Here is an 8714-nt window from a genome sequence, read left to right as displayed (position 1 = left end):
TCGTGACCGGTATTCGCGAGGTGAGCTCGCCGTTGTTGGAAAGCGAGCGGGCGTTGTTCTCTTAGGCCCGGCTGTTTTTTTTTTTTTGTTGTTGTTGTTCCTCGCCGCTCCGAAGAAGGCGGCGAGAGACTGAGAGCTTTGTCGGGCTGTCGGGGTTGTATTTTATTTCTCAGTTTTGTTTTTTTCTTTTCGAGTGAAGTGAGAAAGAAGGTCGACAAACACAGCTCATTTTCTAAGCTTGCGGCGAAACTCATCAAGTTTGAGGAAGAGACTAACTCTACTAAGTTTAAGAATTCCGCGCTCTTGAAAGATGAGTGCACGAGATCCAATTTGGCACACAAGCAGTTCTTTCGTACCAGCCGATTTTGTTTCCTCAAAGTTCTTTCAAAAAAGAATCAGGATAAAATAAATGATAAAATAGAGCATTGTTAAGTGTATTCAAAGTATAAAACAGCTTGAGATAATTTGCACAGTGTTAACGACGAGTGAGTGAGCGAGTGAACGAGAGGATGAGTCGGTGAGTGCGTGGAGCACTTTAACATGAAGAACCTCTTCGTGATGGCTTCATGAGGCCCCGTTAGGCTCCTTTCAGGGCAAGATGACCACAGTGACGTCACTGGAAGTTAGCGTGCAAGCGATCCAAGTATAGAAGCTTGCGTCGCAGCATGGTGACTGAGGCATAATAAATGGTACCGTGAATACCCATTAAGAGAAAAACAAATTAATACTAAGAATTACATGCGCTGTCGAACTCGCCTGTCACTAGCTTTACGACCAATGTGTCTCAACAGGCCCATTTGAGACTGGGTCATGCAATGTCATGCATACCTGGTCATGGATATCAGGCCAAGCATACCTGGGTTATGCATATCAGGTCATGCATGCCTGGGGCATACAATATAACTTTTTTGCTTCTCTTTTTGAAGTGTCGGGATAAGAAAAAACGAACTCTCATATTGACGCAATGTCTCAGCTTATCACTGGGATAATGATGATGATGCCATTACACCTGCGAACATGATCATCATTATCACTAGGGTTAAGATAGTCGAGCGTCCGGATGATTAACGCGAAATCGTTCTTACTCGGGTTCAACGCTCTTAGTGACACTCGAAAGTTAACTTTCCGATAGCGTGACTCGCTACATGTAGGCGAGAAGGTCAGTTTTGCAGCTTGGCACGCCAACTTAAAAAATCGGTGGTCTTTGCGGGAAAGCAAGCAAGTAGTGTAACGCGAAAGGCGCCCTTGTGCTGTGCGATGTCAGTGCGCGTTGAAGATCCCCAGGTGGTCGAAATTATTCCGGAGACCTCCACTCCAGCACCTCTTTCTCTCTTTCTTCTTTCACTCCCACCTTCCTCCCTTCCCTTACGGTGCGGTTCAGGTGTCCGCCGAGATATGTGAGACAGATACTGCGCCATTTCCTTTTCTCAAAAACCAATTTACTAATTTACCAATTTATTCTCTACTACGGCACCTCTTTCTCTCTCTTCTTTCACTACCACCTTCCTTCCTTCCCTTACGGCGCGGTTCAGGTTACCACCGATATGTACCTAGAGGGAAAGCTGGCGGCGCTGCACTTCAGCCACCATGGACGCTCAAAGCATCATGGGGCGGTGAGCTACTTGTTGCGGAACAGTTGCAGTTTTTCAGGAACACGGAGTGTCATTACTAAGATGTTTCATTTCAAAAACGCTGTCCGTGTGTGCGCAGACGACTTTCGCGCGAACGCAGTGTGCAAAAGCCATAGTAGTGAAAACGCGACGACACACGACGCCAATAAAAGGTTTTACTTTTCCGAAATGCCATTAAAAAACCTCTTAAAGTATCTAAGCAACAACATTTTTTTTTAAAACATATTTACTTTTAAAAGTGCTACTGTTAATTACGCAATATTAGTTTTTATAGTGTTCTTTACTTGGCCAATAGGAGAGCGAGTCGTCTCTTAGCTTGGGCAAACTTTGCACTTAAATCCTTTTCTGCTCGTTTGTTGCAATCATAAGACAAGATATTGAATGTGTAAGATGGGCACTGGGACGGTTAGAGGAGCAGGGCGCCGGTGGTAGACGCAGAGACACAGGCCTCGTAGACACACAGGTCGAGCACCGAGAGCTCACACACAAAGCGATGGCAATGCCGCTCAACACAACGGTCAGACGTTCGTCGTCGTCTTCGCCGGAACAAGAACTTCTTCGTCGTTACAACTGCCCCCCCGGGAAGGAGGGGAGCCATCCTGGCGACTTACGGGGTGGGTGAGATGGCAGGGTCATAATACGGCTTTAGGCGCTGCACGTGAACAGTCTCGCGTCCGCGCCGGCGAAGATCAGAAGACGGCATCAGCGGTTCCACCACGTAATTAACAGGCGAGGTGCACTCCACAACTCGGTAGGGGCCATGAAACTTCGCAAGAAGTTTCGAGGAGAGGCCTGGAGTACTGGATGGAACCCAGAGCCACACGAGGCTACCAGAAGAAAAGTGCGGGGACGTGTGTTGGCTGTCGTGGCGGGATTTCCGACGGTATTGGGCCTCAGTTGTGAGAGAACGGGCGATTTGGCGACACTCTTCTGCGTGTCGTGCAGCTTGCGAAATAGGAGTACACTCAGATGAGTCAGGCTGGTATGGGAGAATGGTATCGAGTGGAGCAGAAGGATGACGGCCGTAAAGAAGATAGAACGGAGAGAAGCCAGTAGTCGACTGCGTTGCGGTGTTATAGGCGTACGTCACATACGGAAGGACGAGATCCCAGTTGGAATGGTCTGATGAGACGTATATAGAGAGCATATCGCCGAGGGTACGGCAGAGCTGGTTCGGTGAATGATGTTGCACTTGCGGAGCAAGGCTTGCACAACGTCCGATAAGAAAACGCGGCCTCTGTCACTCAGCAGTTCGCGCGGTGCGCCGTGGCGAAGAATGAACCGTCGCAAAATGAAGGAGGCGACGTCAGACGCTGAGGCGGATGGAAGGGCGGCGGTTTCTGCATACCTCGTCAAGTGGTCAACTGCGACGATAGCCCAACGGTTACCGGCTGCAGTGTAGGGAAGAGGTCCATACAAATCAATGCCTACGCGGTCGAATGGGCGCGGTGGGCAAGGTAGTGGCTGCAACTCGCCTGCAGAAGGGTGGGCAGGGCGCTTGCGACGTTGGCAGGGCAGGCATGAGCGGATGTGCTTAAGGATGAAGTTATACATTCCGCGCCAGTAGTAACGCAGCCGGATCCGATTGTATGTTTTGAATACTCCTGCGTGTCCGCATTGTGGGTCAGCGTGGAAATAATCACAGACTTGCGAGCGGAGGTGGCGAGGAACAACCAATAACCACTTGCGACCATCTGCGCTGTAGTTGCGGCGGTAAAGGAGATTGTCACGAATGGCGAAGTGAGGAGCTTGGCGACGGAGAGCGCGTGATGGAGAAGCCGCCGTAGTGTTAGAGAGGAAATCAAGCAGAGACGCAATCCAAGGGTCCATGCGCTGCGCTGAAGGCATGTCGTTGATTTGAAGCAACGGAGGGGAGTCGTCGAGTGTTGAGAGGCCGGCGAGCTCAACCGGAAGTGGGCAGCGAGAAAGGGCGTCGGCATCTTGGTGCTTGCGTCCGGTGCGATAAACTACACGGGCATCGTATTCCTGCATACGAAGAGCCCATCTTGCGAGGCGGCCGGAGGGGTCTTTCAGGGAGGATAACCAGCAAAGCCCATGGTGGTCCGTCACGACATCAAAGGGACGACCATAGAGATAAGGGCGGAATTTGGTAAGAGCCCAAACGATAGCCAAACACTCTTTTTCCGTCACTGAGTAATTGGACTCTGCCTTCGTCAGGGTGCGGCTTGCATAGGCGACAACGTACTCATGAAAGCCAGGTTTGCGCTGCGCGAGTACAGCTCCGAGACCAACACCACTGGCGTCGGTGTGGACCTCGGTAGGGGCCGTCGGGTCGAAATGGCGCAGGATAGGTGGTGCGGTGAGGATGCGGCGTAAGGTATAAAACGCGTTGTCGCATGCGGGTGACCACTGTGAAAAGTCGGAGCTGCTGGATAGGAGTTGTGTTAAAGGGGCAGCAATCGATGCAAAGTTTCGGATAAATCTGCGAAAGTAGGAACACAGGCCAAGGAAGCTGCGCAGTTCTTTGACAGATGTAGGCTTGGGAAAAGCAGCGACCGCTCGAAGTTTGGCTGGTTCTGGAGAAACGCCTTCCTTCGAGACAACGTGCCCTAAGATAGTGAGTTTACGAGCGGCAAAACGGCATTTCTTCAAGTTTAGCTGCAAACCGGCGTCAGAAAGGCAGTTCAAGACATGCCTCAGGCGATGAAGGTGGGTGTCAAAATCCGCAGAAAAGACGACGATGTCGTCGAGATAGCAGAGGCATACCTTCCATTTTAATCCCCGCAAAATGGTGTCCATCATCCTCTCAAATGTTGCAGGCGCATTACAAAGGCCGAATGGCATAACTGTAAATTCGTATAAGCCGTCGGGGGTTACAAAAGCGGTTTTGGGGCGATCGGCCGCTTCCATGGGGACCTGCCAATATCCGGAACGAAGATCGAGGGAAGAAAATAGTTCGGCCCCTTGCAAACAGTCCAAAGCGTCATCGATGCGCGGAAGAGGGTAGACATCCTTCCGCGTAATCTTATTAAGGCGGCGGTAGTCGACACAAAATCGGATGGAGCCGTCTTTCTTCTTGACCAGCACAACAGGCGAAGCCCAAGGGCTACTGGAGGGCTGGATCACGCCGTCTTGGAGCATTTTATCAACTTGCTCTTCGATAACATGGCGCTCGGTGGCAGATACAGGATAGGGGCGCTGCCGCACTGGCGCGTGCCGGTGTCGACACGATGGGTGACCGTGGAAGTTTGGCCCAAGGAACTCCGATGACAGTCGAAGGAGGAGCGGAACTGGTGAAGGAGGTTAAGAAGCTGCGTCCGTTGCGGGGAAGGAAGATCGGTGGCGATAGAGCGAAGGAAGAGGTCTGTAGTGGAGGAATCAGGCGCAGAAGATGGAGGGCTGAGCGCAGTCATGGCTAGATGAGGTGAATCGGCGGGGTCCTCACAGGTGAGAATGGACGCAATAGATTGTAAACTGCCGAGACATTCGCCATGGCGCAAAGCAGTAGGGAAGGAAAACGGGTTAGAGACCCATAGCACGGAAAGGCCTGCGGAAATAGTGAGCACAGCGTAGGGCAGCGGGAGGGACTTGCGACGCAGGAAAGTGCAGGCTGGCGTGAAGAGAACAACGTCATCACAAACAGAGTCACAAGAGATGCTTACAAGCGCAGTGGAGCTGGGAGGAAGGATGATGTCTTCAGTGACGACGGCTTTAGCGCACGGAACAGAAGGAGCAGCGTCTGGCGAGACATTAGGCAAAGCGGAGAACCCAACTTCTGCGCGAGCGCAGTCGATGACAGCTTCGTGACGCGACAGGAAATCCCACCCTAAAATTAAAGCATGTGAGCAAGAAGGCAGCACGACGAACTCGATGGAGTATAGTGTGTCCTGGATTCGAACTCGAGCGGTGCATGCTGCTAACGGCGTAATCGGCTGTGCGCTGGCCGTGCGCAGCGTGAGTCCCGAAACTGGCGTCTTAACTTTCTTTAAAGAAGTACATAACTTTTCGTCCATTACCGAAATCGCTGCACCGGTGTCTATCAGAGCCATCACAGACACGCCCTCAACAAAAACATCAATAAGGTTTGCAGGTGATCGATGAGGTCTTCGAAATTTCGACGGGGGCGCAGTTCTTGCCTCCGGAACTGCGGCGCCTAGTTTTCCTGCTGAGGAGAATCAGGGCGACGTCGCATGGGGGAGATAGAGCGGCGTCGAGGCGAAGGGGAGCGGCGGCTGGAGAGGGCTGAACGATCAGGGGAGTAAGGACGACTTGGCGTTTGGTCGACAGGCTCAGAATACTGACGGGTTGAAGGCCAGTACCCCGAAGATTGCGCACGTGGGGCTGGCGCTTGGAGATGGCGACGGCAGTAGCGCGCGACGTGGCCAGGCACTCCGCAAGTGTAGCATACAGGACGGTTGTCACTGGTGCGCCACGGATTGCTTGCTCTTCGAGCTGGTCGCAGGGCAGGTGCCGACGCTTGCACAGGCACGTACATTGTAGGATAGGACGACGGCGGGGGCTGTACTAGAACGTCGGCGTAAGTCCGAGGACCGGCTACAGGTCTTGGGGCGACGTCGGCGCAAGGCATGGGACTGGTGACAGACCTAGGAGCAGCATCGGCGTAAATCAAGGGTGCGGCGACAGGTGGCGGAGGATGGAAGGATGGAAGCGCCTCAGTAACCTGGTCTTGTATAGCCTGTCGAAGAGCCGGGGCCAAATAAGGCGGCGCCTGTTGAGGGCTAGGCAGAAGAGAAAGTTGCCGAGCTACCTCTTCACGGACGAAATCTTTGATTTGTTGCAGCATAGAGGTGTTGTCAGCTGCAGGCGCCAGTCCAGAAAGCGATTCAACCTGGGCTTGTTGGTGTTTCCGAGTCAATAACCGCTGTTTGCGCAGCTCCTCGAAGCTTTGGCAGAGCGTGAACACTTCCTTAACGGTGCGCAAGTCGCGGGCCAATAGCATCTGAAAGGCATCATCGTCGATACCTTTCAAGATGTGTTTTATCTTGTCGGCTTCGGACATGTTCGCATTGACACGTTTGCATAAGTCAATGACTTCTTCTATATAGCTGGTGAAGCTTTCGCCGACGTGCTGCGAGCGTTCACGCAAACGCTGTTCAGCCCGAAGTTTCCGGACAGTGGGGCGACCAAAGACTTCGGCAAGCTTCGTTTTGAAGGCTGTCCATGTTCGGATGTCTCCCTCATGGTTCCGATACCAGAGGTTAGCGACCCCCGTTAGATAAAAAATTGCGTTGTTCAGCTTCGTATCGTCGTCCCATCTATTGTACAGGCTCACCCGTTCGTATGACGCGAGCCAGTCTTCCACGTCATTCTCATCGGCTCCGCTGAAGATTGCCGGATCTCGCTGGCGAAGGGAGCCGGCGCAGATGAGAGCTGGTCCCGTTTGCACAGATTGATTTTGGGCGTCTTCTGGCATTTCAAGCGTGGGAAGAGTGCGGCTACGCAGCTCCACGATGGAGATTTCTACCCCGCACCTCCACCAAATGTAAGATGGGCACTGGGACGGTTAGAGGAGCAGGGCGCCGGTGGTAGACGCAGAGACACAGGCCTCGTAGACACACAGGTCGAGCACCGAGAGCTCACACACAAAGCGATGGCAATGCCGCTCAACACAACGGTCAGACGTTCGTCGTCGTCTTCGCCGGAACAAGAACTTCTTCGTCGTTACAAATGTTAGGACGTTTGTAGTTATCAAACAGCTTTATTTTTCTATTATTTTTTGGCCAAAAGTTGCAGTTCCGCAACAAGTAGCTCACCGCCCCATGATGCTTTGAGCGCCCATGGTGGCTGAAGTGGTCTCGAGGCGTCGCCATGCAAACTCCCATAGACGGGCTGCCAGCTTTCCCTCTAGGTAATAGTAAGAAACTCTATGATGTGCGACAGATACTGCGTCATTTTCTTTCCTCAAAAACGAAGTAGTGTTGTTTTTGCTCCCCTTACTCAATGCCTTTCTGGGCCCTGTAAGGTATTTTGAATAAATAAATAAATAAATAAATAAATAAATAAATAAATAAATAAATAAATAAATAAATAAATAAATAAATAAATAAATAAATAAATAAATAATGGGATGCAGTGTCAAATGCCTTTGCAAGATCAACAAAAATATAGTTCACAAAAGTTGAGCAATCTAAAGCAGAAAATAAATCAATAGTAAAAGCGAGAAGATGTGTTTCACAGAGACTGTGTTTGCGAAAACCACACGGGTTAGGCGTGAAGAAGCAGTTGGATTCAAGACGAGAGATTAGGCTAGAATAAATTATGTGCTCAAGTAACTTGCATGCAATTGACGTTAATGAAATACGTCTGTAGTTTTGCTCAGTGGTTACGGCGCTCGGCTGCTGACCCGAAAGACGCGGGTTCGATACCGGCCGCGGCGGCTGAATTTCGTGAAGGCGAAATTATAGAGGCCCGTGTACTGTGCGATGTCAGTGCACGTTAAAGAACCCCAGGTGGTCGAAATTTCCGGAGCCCTTCACTACGGCGTCCCTCATAGCCTTAGTTGCTTCGGGACGTAAAACCCCAATAAACTAAACTAAAACTGTAGTTTTGCTTGCTGACTTGGTGTGTATAATTTGCATAATGCACGTAACGAAGATAGTGCAAGTACATTTTGGACTCGGTATAAAGAGTGCGGACTTAAGCTCCCCGAAAGATGCTTAATTTGGGTATCGATACAGTCACGAGAACGGTGTGACGTCACATCCACCGAAAGTCGTCACGGCATAGTGTCCTCGGCTTTCGCCTCTCAACACTTCAGCTGCCAAAGTGTCCTCGCAATTTTTTGTCAAACAAGGATGTTCTTTTTCACTCCCTGCCAACATAGATGGTTTTAAGGAATCAACGAACAGTGTAACAGGTATGGTTCTCAGCAATGGATTTGGAGATACTGGCTCTATAGCTTCTTTGTATAATTGCAGAGGAACAACCAAATGGCAGCTTCAGTTCAGGAGAAAATTGAAAGTAATCCGCAACCGTTTGCTGCGGCGGGCCTTAAATGAAAGGCTTATCTTTAGAGCATGAGAAATTCCACCAGTTTGCTGAAAATTTCTCTTCGAGCTCAATTAGTATTTTATTACTAATTAGAGCGTTTCAGCTTTCCGT

The sequence above is a fragment of the Amblyomma mixtum genome, chromosome 9 (assembly GCF_055824585.1).
Source record: "Amblyomma mixtum isolate Tamu chromosome 9, ASM5582458v1, whole genome shotgun sequence".
In the NCBI taxonomy this organism is placed as follows: Eukaryota; Metazoa; Arthropoda; class Arachnida; order Ixodida; family Ixodidae; genus Amblyomma; species Amblyomma mixtum.
The sequence above is the reverse complement of the archived record's forward strand: the minus strand, read 5'-3'. Positions refer to the sequence as shown.